The sequence below is a fragment of the Melanerpes formicivorus genome, unplaced genomic scaffold, assembly GCF_026170545.1.
Source record: "Melanerpes formicivorus ecotype bairdi unplaced genomic scaffold, bMelFor1.0.p_v2 SCAF_91, whole genome shotgun sequence".
Classification (NCBI taxonomy): Eukaryota; Metazoa; Chordata; class Aves; order Piciformes; family Picidae; genus Melanerpes; species Melanerpes formicivorus.
In genome coordinates, this window is record NW_027142443.1 from 1170796 (window position 1) to 1182870 (window position 12075).

At 55.9% G+C, this 12075-nt stretch overlaps 1 long non-coding RNA gene and 1 pseudogene across 1 annotated transcript; one reads left to right on the top strand and one right to left on the bottom strand.

Moving 5' to 3' along the window:
* Positions 1-988: 988 nt before the first annotated feature.
* On the bottom strand, positions 989-1107 carry LOC137455137 (5S ribosomal RNA; annotated as a pseudogene).
* A 3735-nt stretch (positions 1108-4842) lies between these two features.
* On the top strand, positions 4843-11192 carry LOC137455107 (uncharacterized). The gene is made up of 3 exons (XR_010990762.1): positions 4843-5161; positions 7693-7878; positions 10879-11192. It is a non-coding gene; the product is annotated as an uncharacterized lncRNA (long non-coding RNA).
* Positions 11193-12075: the final 883 nt, after the last annotated feature.

The window sequence follows — 12075 nt, forward strand, 5'->3', positions numbered from 1 at the left end:
CAGACACACTTGGATGTGCAAGGTGTGTGCAGGTGTGTGAGGTGTGGGTGCAAGGTGTGTGAGGTGTCTGTGAGGTGTGGGTGCAAGGTGTGTGAAATGTAGGTGCAAGGTGCGTGAGGTGTGTGAGATGTGTGTGCTAGGTGTGTGAGGTGTGGGTGCAAGGTATCACAGTATCACAGTGTCACCAAGGTTGGAAGAGACCTCGAGGATCATCGAGTCCAACCTGTCACCACAGACCTCATGACTAGACCATGGCACCAAGTGCCACATCCAGTCCCCTCTTGAACACCTCCAAGGATGGTGACTCCACCACCTCCCTGGGCAGCACATTCCAATGGCCAACAACTCTCTCTGGGAAGAACTTTCTCCTCACCTCCAGCCTAAACTTCCCCTGGCACAGCTTGAGACTGTGTCCTCTTGTTCTGGTGCTGCTTGCCTGGGAGAAGAGACCAACCCCTTCCTGGCTGCAACCTCCCTTCAGGTAGTTGTAGAGAGCAATGAGGTCCCCCCTGAGCCTCCTCTTCTCCAGGCTAAGCAACCCCAGCTCCCTCAGCCTCTCCTCACAGGGCTGTGCTCAAGGCCTCTCCCCAGCCTTGTTGCCCTTCTCTGGACACCTTCAAGTGTCTCGATGTCCTTCTTAAACTGAGGGGCCCAGAACTGGACACAGGACTCAAGGTGTGGCCTAACCACTGCAGAGTCCAGGGGCACAATGACCTCCCTGCTCCTGCTGGCCACACTATTCCTAATGCAGGCCAGGATGCCATTGGCCTTCTTGTCCACCTGGGCACACTGCTGGCTCATGTTTAGGCAGCTGTCAATCAGCACCCCCAGGTCCCTCTCTGTTTGTGAGCTCTCAGCCACTCTGACCCCAGCCTGTAGCTCTGCATGGGGCTGCTGTGGCGAACATGCAGCTCCTGGCACTTGGACTTATTGAATGCCACCCTGTTGGGCTCTGCCCATCTGTCCAGCTGGTCGAGGTCCCAAAAAAAGCCTACAGCCCCTGGTATTCCCAGGCAGTCTCGCATCCAATTACTAACCAGGCCCAACCCTGCTTAACTTCCAAGATCAGATGAGATCAGGGGTTCTCAGGGTGGTATGGCCATAGGCAAGGTGTGTGAGGTGTGTGTGAAAGGTGTGTGAGGTATAGGTGCGAGGTGTGTGAGGTGTGTGCAGGCATGTGAGGTGTGTGTGTGCAAGGTGTGTGAGGTGTGTGTGCAAGGTGTGTGGCGTATGTGAGATGTGTGTGCAAGGCATGTGAGGTGCGGGTGCAAGGTGTGTGAGGTGTGTGTGTAAGGTGTGTGAGGTGTGTATGCAAGGTGTGGGTGCAAGGTGTGTGAGGTGTGGGTGAGAGGTGTGTGATGTGTGGGTGAGAGGTGTGGGTGCAAGGTGTGTGAGGTGTGGGAGCAAGGTGTGTGTGAGAGGTGTGAGGGGTGTGGGTGCAAGGTGTGTGAGGTGTGGGTGCAAGGTGTGGGTGCAAGGTGTGTGAGGTGTGTGTGAGAGGTGTGTGAGGTGTAGGTGCAAGGTGTGTGAGATGTGTGTGCGAGGTATGTGAGGTTTGTGTGAGAGGTGTGGGTGCAAGGTGTGTGAGGTGTGGGTTCAAGGTGTGGGTGCAAGGTGTGTGAGGTGTGTGTGCAAGGAGTGTGAGGTGTGTGTGCAAGGTGTGTGTGCAAGGTGTAGGTGCGTGGTGCGTGAGATGTGGGTGCAAGGTGTGTGAGGTGTGGGTGAGAGGTGTGTGAGGTGTGGGTGCAAGGTGTGTGAGGTGTGGGTGCAAGGCTTGGGTGCAAGGAGTGTGAGGTGTGGGTGCAATGTGTGAGGTGTGTGTGAGAGGTGTGTGAGGTGTGGGTGCAAGATGTAGGTGCAAGGTGTGTGAGGTGTGGGTGCAAGGTGTGTGAGGTGTGTGTGCAAGGTGTGTGAGGTGTGGGTGCGAGGTGTGGGTGCGAGGTGTGGGTGCAAGGTGTGTGAGGTGTGGGTGCAAAGTGTGGGTGCAAGGTGTGTGAGGTGTGGGTGAGAGGTGTGGGAGCAAGGTGTGTGAGGTGCGTATGCAAGGTGTGGGTGCAAGGTGTGTGAGGTGTGGGTGCAAGGTATGGGTGCAAGGTGTGGGTGCAAGGTGTGTGAGGTGTGTATGCAAGGTGTGTGAGGTGTGGGTGAGAAATGTGTGAGGTGCGAGTGCAAGGTGTGTGAGGTGTGTGTGCAAGGTGTGTGAGGTGTGGGTGCAAGGTGTGTGAGGTGTGGGTGCGAGGTGTGGGTGCAAGGTGTGTGTGCAAGGTGTGTGAGGTGTGGGTGCAAAGTGTGGGTGCAAGGTGTGTGAGGTGTGGGTGAGAGGTGTGGGAGCAAGGTGTGTGAGGTGTGTATGCAAAGTGTGGGTGCAAGGTGTGTGAGGTGTGGGTGAGAGGTGTGGGAGCAAGGTGTGTGAGGTGTGTATGCAAGGTGTGGGTGCAAGGTGTGTGAGATGTGGGTGAGAGGTGTGTGATGTGTGGGTGAGAGGTGTGGGTGCAAGGTATGGGTGCAAGGTGTGTGAGGTGTGTATGCAAGGTGTGGGTGCAAGGTGTGTGAGGTGTGGGTGCAAGGTGTGGGTGCAAGGTGTGTGAGGTGTGTATGCAAGGTGTGTGAGGTGTGGGTGAGAAATGTGTGAGGTGCGTGTGCAAGGTGTGTGAGGTGTGTGCGCAAGGTGTGTGAGGTGTGTGTGCAAGGTGTGTGAGGTGTGTGTGCAAGGTGTGTGAGGTGTGTGCAAGGTGTGTGAGGTGTGTGTCCAAGGTGTGTGTGCAAGGTGTAGGTGTGTGGTGCGTGAGGTGTGGGTGCAAGGTGTGTGAGGTGTGGGTGCAAGGTGTGTGAGATGTGTGTGCAAGGTGTGTGAGGTGTGGGTGCAAAGTGTGGGTGCAAGGTGTGTGAGGTGTGGGTGAGAGGTGTGTGAGGTGTGGGTGAGAGGTGTGTGAGGTGTGGGTGCAAGGTGTGTGAGATGTGTGTGCAAGGTGTGTGAGGTGTGGGTGCAAGGTGTGTGAGATGTGTGTGCGAGGTATGTGAGGTTTGTGTGAGAGGTGTGTGAGGTGTGTGTGCAAGGTGTGTGAGATGTGTGTGCAAGGTGTGTGAGGTGTGGGTGCAAGGTGTGGGTGCAAGGTGTGTGAGGTGTGGGTGTAAGGTGTGGGTGCAAGGTGTGTGAGGTGTGGGTGCAAGGTGTGAGGTGTGTGTGAGAGGTGTGTGAGGTGTGGGTGCAAGGTGTGTGAGGTGTGGGTGAGAGGTGTGTGAGGTGTGGGTGCAAGGTGTGTGAGGTGTGGGTGCAAGGTGTGAGGTGTGTGTGAGAGGTGTGTGAGGTGTGTGTGCAAGGTCTGTGAGGTGTGTGTGTGCAAGGTGTGTGAGGTGTGTGTGAGAGGTGTGTGAGGTGTGTGTGAGAGGTGTGTGAGGTGTGTGTGCAAGGTGTAGGTGCACGGTGTGTGATGTGTGGGTGCAAGGTGTGTGAGGTGTGTGTGAGAGGTGTGTGAGGTGTGGGTGCAAGGTGTGTGAGGTGTGGGTGCAAGGTGTGTGAGGTGTGGGTGCAAGGTGTGTGAGGTGTGTGTGAGAGGTGTGTGAGGTGTGGGTGCAAGGTGTGTGAGGTGTGTGAGGTGTGTGTGTGAGGTGTGGGTGCAAGGTGTGTGAGGTGTGTGAGGTGTGTGTGAGAGGTGTGTGAGGTGTGGGTGCATTGGGTGCAAGGTGTGTGAGAGGTGTGTGAGGTGTGGGTGCAAGGTGTGTGAGAGGTGTGTGAGGTGTGTGTGAGAGGTGTGTGAGGTGTGGGTGCAAGGTGTGTGAGAGGTGTGTGAGGTGTGGGTGCAAGGTGTGTGAGAGGTGTGTGAGGTGTGGGTGCAAGGTGTGTGAGGTGTGTGTGAGAGGTGTGTGAGGTGTGGGTGCAAGGTGTGTGAGGTGTGGGTGCAAGGTGTGTGAGGTGTGTGTGAGGTGTGGGTGCAAGGTGTGTGAGGTGTGTGTGAGGTGTGGGTGCAAGGTGTGTGAGGTGTGTGTGAGGTGTGGGTGCAAGGTGTGTGAGGTGTGTGTGAGAGGTGTGTGGTGCCTCAGCACATGGACACAGAGCCCTCAGCAGTGTGTGATCATAGCCTCATCATTGCATGGGGTCGGACCCTCCAGGCTCACCTTGCCCAACCCCCTGCAGGCAGCAGGGACACCTCCAGCCGGAGCAGGCTGCTCAAGGCCACATCAGCTTTGACCTTGAATGGCTCCAGGGATGAGGTCTCCACCACCTCCCTTGGCAGCCTGTTCCAGTGTCTCCCCCCCCTCACTGCGCAGAACTCCCTCCTGATGTCCAACCTAACGCTGCCCTGCTCCAGTTTCAAACCATTTTCCCTGGTCCTGTCCCCTCAGCCCTTCTGAGCAGTCCCTCCCCAGCTCTCCTGCAGGTCCTCTGCAGATACTGAACTGCAGCTCTAAGGTCTCCCTGGAGCCTTCTCTTCTCCGGGCTGAACAGCCCCAACTCCCCCAGCCTATCCCCATAGCAGAGGTGCTCCAGCCCTCTTTCTGGCCTCCTCTGGCCCCACTCCATCAGGTCCATGTCCTTCTGGTGTTGGAGGTCCCAGGGCTGGACACAGCCCTGCAGGTGAGGTCTCACCAGAGTGGGGCAGAGGGGCAGGATCCCCTCACCCATTTTCTACCCCAGCTCCAGGGACCTGCAGGCAGGGTGTTTCGAGGGACGGGCATGAAGTGTGGTGCAGGTTGGAGGTGCTGGTTCCTGGAGCTGCTGCCTTCTGCCTGGCAGGGCCAGCAGGGCTCTGCTGGCTCAGGGCCCATCCCTCACCCACTGCTTCCCACAGGCAGCCTCTGCCTCTGCCTCCATTTTGTGCTGACCCAGGCGTTTGCCTGACCTTGGAGCTGCTGCCAAGCGGAACCTTGCCGTGTTTTTGCCTGGGGTGTTTTTCAGCCAGATCAGCTCCCCTGCCTGGTTCAAAGCTGGCATTTGCTGCCAAAGGTATGACAGTGACATCTGCAGCCAGGGGCTCCCCCCTCCAGAGCTGCTGAGGGCTGCCTGAGTCACCTCTCCCTCGCACCCGCCGTTGCCATGCTGCTGCTGCTGGGTTTGGAAGGAGCAGGGAAGCAAAGCCCAGAGAAGGTCTCAGTGAAGCAGAAGCTGCCCTGGATGTTGTCAAGCCAGCACCGACTGCTGCTGCAGTTCATCTGCACCAAGGTCAGAGCCACCAATGGGGCAGGTTGGTTTTGGTTCCAGCCTGAAATTAGATCATCAATTAGTGAAATCATCACTTTGATCCGGAGAGAAAACTGGAGCCGGCCCAGGGCTCATCAATCCTGCAGAAGGCTCTGGGAAGGTGGCCCTGTGCTTTATGGGGAGGGATCTGACCAAAGCAATTCAGCTCCATAGCCAGGGAGCCAGTTTGATGTCTCAACAGCGGGCACAGCTTCTCACCCACAGCCTGAGCCAGCACATCCAGGCTGGTGTGGAGGCAGCCGTGGCAGCCCCGTCCCCAGCAGATGTAACAGCCTGGTGTTAACCTCTGCCTCCCTTGCAGGGGCTGGGAAGCTTCCCATCATAACAACACTGCCTGGGTGACTATTTCACGTTTCTCAGGACTTTGAAACCCAAACCCCACTTTGATTTTTATGAGCAATTTTATGGGATTGTCTTTAAGGGCTGTGAAAGCTTAAAACTTTTCCTTCAGGTGCCTTGACCTTCTGGGCTGCTCATCTACCCGTGCAGGAGCGTCGCTTCCCCCCTCCCTCCACCACACTTTCATCTGATCACCCTTGAATTCAGAGCTATAAAAAGGAAGGGATGGCTCCCAGACAATAAAAATGGGGGGGGAAGAGACCAAACCCAAGGCGAAGCAAAGCTAAAGATAAAGGTGTTGCAAGTCCTCCCCTCCCGCAGCCTTCGGAGTGGGGGTTGGTGCCTGAATCCGCAGCCAGATGGTGAAGTCGTTCAGGCTCAGGGCTGGGTCAGCCTGCAGCAGGCTGCTCACTCAGGCCAGGGGCCTCGGGCAGCCTGCCTGGTCACATCTACCTGGAATGGCATGCAGAGCTGGCAGGAGGGGTGGCACAGGGCTCCTGGGTCAGGCAGCTTGGCAGCATGGCAGTGTCTTGATTGCCTGGAGCTCTGTGTGGGCTAAAAGAAGACCTAGGCAAGACCTAGTCCAGAAAAGAGAAGGCTGAGAGAGGATCTGATCAATGTATATAAGTACCTGAGGGGTGGGTGCCAAGTGGAGGGGGCCAAGCTCTCTTGGGTAGTGCACAGTAATCAGACAAGGAACAACAGGTACGAGCTCGAACATAGAAGGTTTCACCTCAACGTGAGGAGAAACTTCTTTACAGTGAGGGTCACAGAGCCCTGGAGCAGGCTGCCCAGAGAGGTTGTGGAGTCTCCTTCTCTGGAGACTCTCCAACCCCAACTGGATGCATTCCTGTGCAGACTACCCTGGGTGACCCTGTTCTGCAGGGGGTTGGACTGGATGATCTCGGGAGGTCCCTTCCAACCTCTAATGTACTCTGATCCTGTGATCCTGGCGTGAGCAGCTCCTGAGCTCCCAAGCTCCAGCTCTGCTGGGGTTCCCAGGGCTCCCTCCCATGCAGTGCTGTGTGCATGGGCAAGTGCTTCACCTTGTGCTTACCTGGAGGAGACTCTGAGCTAGGAGAAAATGAGATGTGCAGCGAATCACACACTCAGAGACTCAATGGTGGGGGTAGGAAGGGACCTCCAGAGACCATCCAGTCCAACTCCCCTGCCAAAGCAGCGCCACTTAAGGCAGGCCACACAGGAACACGCCCAGGTTGGCTTTGAAAGTCTCTACAGAAGTAGAGTAGATCTTTGCTACAGCCATAATGGAGAATTAATCTCTTCTTCACCGTAATATGTTCTTCATCTTCACTGTAATCTCTTCTTCATCTTCACTGTAATCTCTTCTTCCTCACTGTAATCTGTTCTTCACTGTAATCTGTTCCTCTTCACTGTAGTCTGTTCTCCTTCACTGTAGTCTGTTCTTCATCTTCACTGTAATCTCTTCTTTGTCTTCACTGTAATCTCATCTTCATCTTCACTGTAATCTCATCTTCATCTTCACTGTAATCTCTTCTTCGTCTTCACTGTAATCTCTTCTTTGTCTTCACTGTAATCTCATCTTCATCTTCATTGTAATCTCTTCCTCATTGTAATCTCTTCTTCACTGTAATCTGTTCTTCATCTTCACTGTAATCTCTTCTTCATTGTAATCTGTTCTTCACTGTGATCTGCTCTTCATCTTCACTGTAATCTGTGCTTCATCTTCACTGTCATCTCTTCTTCTTCACTCTGGACCCAGTGTCCACCCATCAAGGTCACTCCGTTCAGTTCCAGAAACAAGGGATGTGGGGGCAGCATTACAGGCTGGGGACTTCTCCCACCCTGGCGGGCATCAGGACCTGGCACCAGTCACCTCTTGGGCCTCCCTTGCTCCCAGATAATCAGCTCCAGTGCTGATTCACCAGCTCCAGCCACCTACAAGGCACCAATCCCCCCTCTCTCTCAGCCTCAGTACATCACCAGGGGCTGCTCATCCATTCCACTCAACTCTGGCACGGCGTCCGCTGACAGCCGGCATCTCCTGACAACTTTTCCTCCACCTGCTCAAGAAGGAACCCACAAATGCTTCCTTCTCCCCACGAAGGGGCCCCCACAGCAAGGTCCCTGGCAACACCCAGCAAATGTGTAATTTGTTTTTATTACTCCAGGAGGGCAAGCTGCTGTGCGTGACCAAGGAAACCGAGAGCTGGCTGCCCTTCTGAACTTGCTGAGTGCCTGATGGAGAGCAGCAGGAGAAGAGAGCTGGGGGAGTAGGAAAAACATTGCTTCCCTCCTGCCTATTGGCCCAGGCAAGATTGATTGACCATGCTCCTGACAGCAGAGCACGCCTCAAGGTAGGCACAAAGCTGTGGGTTAGCCCTGGAGAGCCACCAGCCATGTGGATGAACTTAGACACGTAGGGGGAGATGTAGGTCTGGGGTTGAGCTGGAGAGCAGGTCCCCAGGATAGGGAGGACAGAAGAGATTCATAAGTTCACAGGTTCATAAAATACCAGGTTGGAAGGGACCTCAAGGATCATCTGAGGAGAGCTTATTGTGGCCTTCTAGTATCTGCAGGGGGCTTACAAGAAAGCTGGGGAGGGACTTTTTGGGGTGTCAGGGAGTGATAGGACTGGGGGGGATGGAGCAAAACTAGAAGTGGGGAGATTGAGATTGGATGTGAGGAAGAAGTTGTTCCCCATGAGGGTGGTGAGAGACTGGCACAGGTTGCCCAGGGAGGTGGTGGCAGCCTCATGCCTGGAGGTTTTGAAGGCCAGGCTGGATGTGGCTGTGAGCAACCTGCTGTAGTGTGAGGTGTCCCTGGCCATGGCAGGGGGATTGGAACTGGCTGAGCTTTGAGGTCCCTTCCAGCCCTGACAGTTTTATAATTCTATGATCCAGTCCAACCTCTCATGGTCAGAGTAGGGTTGAAATGAGCTCGCCCAGCACCCTGGCAAGCTGGGCCTCGAAACTGTCTAATCCATGAGTCCAACATGGAGCTCAGATGTGTATGATGGTGCTGGCTGGTCACTCAATGGAGCAGGGCTGGACTCCTCCTACCTAGCTTTTGATGCCTCCAGTGCTGACAGCCACTGCTAGAGAGAAAACGCTTCTGGGATGTCATTCACCTCCTCAAATCAGCCACCAGTTGTGCCCAGAGGTTGCCTTCCCCCTTTGCCAGCTGAAGCCCTGCCCAGAAGATGGGATGTTCTCAGGGCCAAAGGGCAGGCTTAGGAAAGAACTTGATGGACAGTGAGGCATGTTAGGAATGGTGATGGGAACTGAGGAAACACCACAGTCCTGGCTTGAAGCCTAGGCAAGTGGCTGGGGGTGGTTGTCATCACAGAGTGCCATGCACACACCAGCTGGAGGGAGGGCAGAGAAAGAATCAAGGTAAGGGCTTGTGAAGAGAAGAGCAGTTGGAGATGTTTTATCAGGAGAGGGATTCTGGTGTCATCACGCCAGCTTGATCTGAGCACTTTTGTGTCAAGCTGCAGCACTGTTTCCTACTGCCACAGACTCACACCAGAATAATCTCCATAGAGGGCATGGGGATTCTTTTTTGGACAACTCCTTGCTTTTAGAAAACCTCAAAAATCCACCTCCCAATTCACCTAATTTTGGTGCTCTCAGCTTTCAGCTTCCCAAAACAGAATGGGAAGAGAAATAAGAAAGAGATAAATCAAAGTGTGAAGGAGAAGGTGACTACAGCAGCGCTTCCCTGCGGCTGACTTCCCCTGCCTGCCTTTCACCACATCCCGACCCAGCCCGCAGCAGGGCAGCGACGGGGGAAGGAGCTGAGAGGCTAAGGAGGCCAAGGGCATCTGGGTGGTTGGTTGGAGGCTGGTCCCTGGGAGGCGAGGGGTGGTGTGAGCAGGGCCAGGGAGCTGCGGGGAGCAGCCGCCGCCTCTGCCTGCCTGTGCGCCGCTGGCCCCACAGCTTCCTCTGGCAGCGCCCGGCCCAGGCTATTTTTGTGCTGCGTGAAGGAGAGAGCAGGGGAGAGGCAAGGTGGAGAGGGAATCAGTGAAGGTCACAGGCACAGGCGCTCTGCCTGCTGCCGGGGCACAGCCCATAGGGGGTTGCACAGGGGTCTGGGTGGGAGGCTCGTCCTGGGTGGGAAATGGTCACAGAATCACAGAGTGCATGAGGGTGGAAGGCACCCTCAAAGGTCATCTTGTTCACCCCCCCTGCAGGCAGCAGGGACATCTCCAGCTAGAGCAGGTAGCTCAGGGCCCTAGCAAGTTTGACCTTGAATGTCTCCAGGAATGAGGTCTCCACCACCATGGGGCAGTAAATGTGAAAGAAGTGCAGGGCAGTGGAGTCTGACCCTCAGCCACCAGAGCAAAGAACAATGGAATGGGTTGGGTTGGAAGGGACACCAAAGCTCATCCAGCTCCAACCCCCTGCCATGGGCTGGGATGCCTCCCACTAGCCCAGGTTGCTCAAGGCCTCATCCAGCCTGGCCTGGAACACCTCCAGGAGGCAGCCACAGCCTCCCTGGGCAACCTGTGCCAGTGTCTCCCCACCCTCACTGTGCAGAACTTGCTCCTGATGTCCAACCTCAGTCTCCCCTGCTCCAGTTTCAAAGCATTGCCCCTGGTGGAGGAGCAGCTGTGTGGAGCAGCTCCATGCTCCACCTCTGCCTCTGTTCCTGGGCAACATGCAGGCACCACGGCCCTGCCAGCACGGGGGAGCGAGCTGGCAGCGAGCAGCCACTTCTGCTGCAGACTGTGCATGGAGCAGCACTGCTGCAGGGACGGTGGTGAGGCTTTGGCATGCAGCAGCAACAGTCGTGATGGCTCTCCCCAGCTACGTCACACACCCCCAGGGCATGAGCTGGAGTCACTCCTGTCCACTGTGGCAAAGACTCCATAACTGGAGGAGCCCAGATTGCCCCCAAAGCTGACAATCCTTCCTTCAGCCACTGCAATCAATGAGGGCAGCAGTGCCCAGTGCTGTGCCCCTGGGATCTGGCCAAAAGCTGCAGCATCTCTTTCCCCACACTTTACCCTCACCCTTTAGAGTCATGGCTTGCCTGGGAACAGCAGGGAAAGGTGAGCACAGGAGAAGTCCTTCTGCACAGCATTGCTTGCAGTGGGAATCTGGGATCTGGGCACCCACAGCAGGGAAAGGTGAGGACAGGAGGTGTCCTGCTTGCAGTGGGAATCTGGGATCTGGGCATCCACAGTAGGGAAAGGTGAGGACAGGAGGTGTCCTGCTTGCAGTGGGAATCTGGGATCTGGGCACCCACAGTAGGGAAAGGTGAGGACAGGAGGTGTCCTGCTTGCAGTGGGAATCTGGGATCTGGGCACCCACAGTAGGGAAAGGTGAGGACAGGAGGTGTCCTGCTTGCAGGTGGGATCCTGGCATCTAGGCTTTCCGCACTTGGGTGAGCTGAGCCAGAAGTTGCCTGGGGCTCTCCTCACCATCACACCGGGTTCAGGAGCCGGGGATGTGAGCCCAGGCGAGGGCTGGAGCAGCCCGGTGCCGTACCGTACCGTACCGTACCGTACCGTGCCGCGCCGCTGGCAGGGTCCCGCGGGCAGCCCGCGAGTCGGAGCAGCCTCCCGCTCCCGGGGGATGGCCGCGGGCGGCAGTTGCCATCCACTTTCCCATCTCGGAGCAGATTTATGAGGCTCCCAAAAGCTCTCCCGTGGCCCTCCAGGAGGGTTGGGGCTGGGGGCTGGCGCGGGGTGGGTGGTGGCGGTGATGGTTGGGCGGGGGGGGAAGTTGTGAATCTACTTTCTTCCCCGGCTGCGTACCACTGTGCAACGGTAATCCCCTGAGCAGGGTGAAACGGAGGCCTAGCTACCATGACCTCCTCTGTAGGTTTCCATGGCTACCATGTACTATAAATAAAAAAAGGAATTTCAAACCAGTTTTCAATCCTGCTTAGTGGGAATAGGAAACCTCTTTTGAATTTAGTTTCCTATCTCACCTTACCGGGGGTGATTTTGCCAGCCCGTTGGAAACAAATAATTACCCCTTCAGCCAGGAAATTACCACCAATCAGACCTATTTACTTCCAAACACTCGGAGCTAATTAGCACGTTGGGGGGAGAGCTGCCTGTTCGCCGCCGCGCTGGAGATGGGAGGCTTTAGTGTCTTTATTTTGGTGGTGCCGGGGAGAAGGGGCGGGGGGGGGGGGGGGAGTAAGGACGTGGGGGCCAAGAGGTCAGCGAAGGGCGGCAGAGCCCTTCAGAAAACACACGCACGGGGGGGGGGAATAATATGGAGCTGAAGCTGTAAAAGTGAAGACACCCGAGCTGGTGCCTGGATTAACAGTGTGAGAAGCTCCAGCAAGGCAAAGGGGGGAAAAAAAAAAAAACTAAAAAAAAAGAGGGAATATTACATCTGCATCCTTTTGCAATGAATCAGAGTCATGCTGCAGATTTTGTCTGGCATCCTGGGTCTCTGGAGGATAGAAAATAATTTGGTCGCAGCAGTGGGAGGTGTGTGTGCGTGGAGAAGGGAGTTGCTTTCCAACAGCCTGCTGTGGTGAGAACATGCCTGACACTTCATTCCTTTCCAGTTAATGCAGCGAGGCCGGGA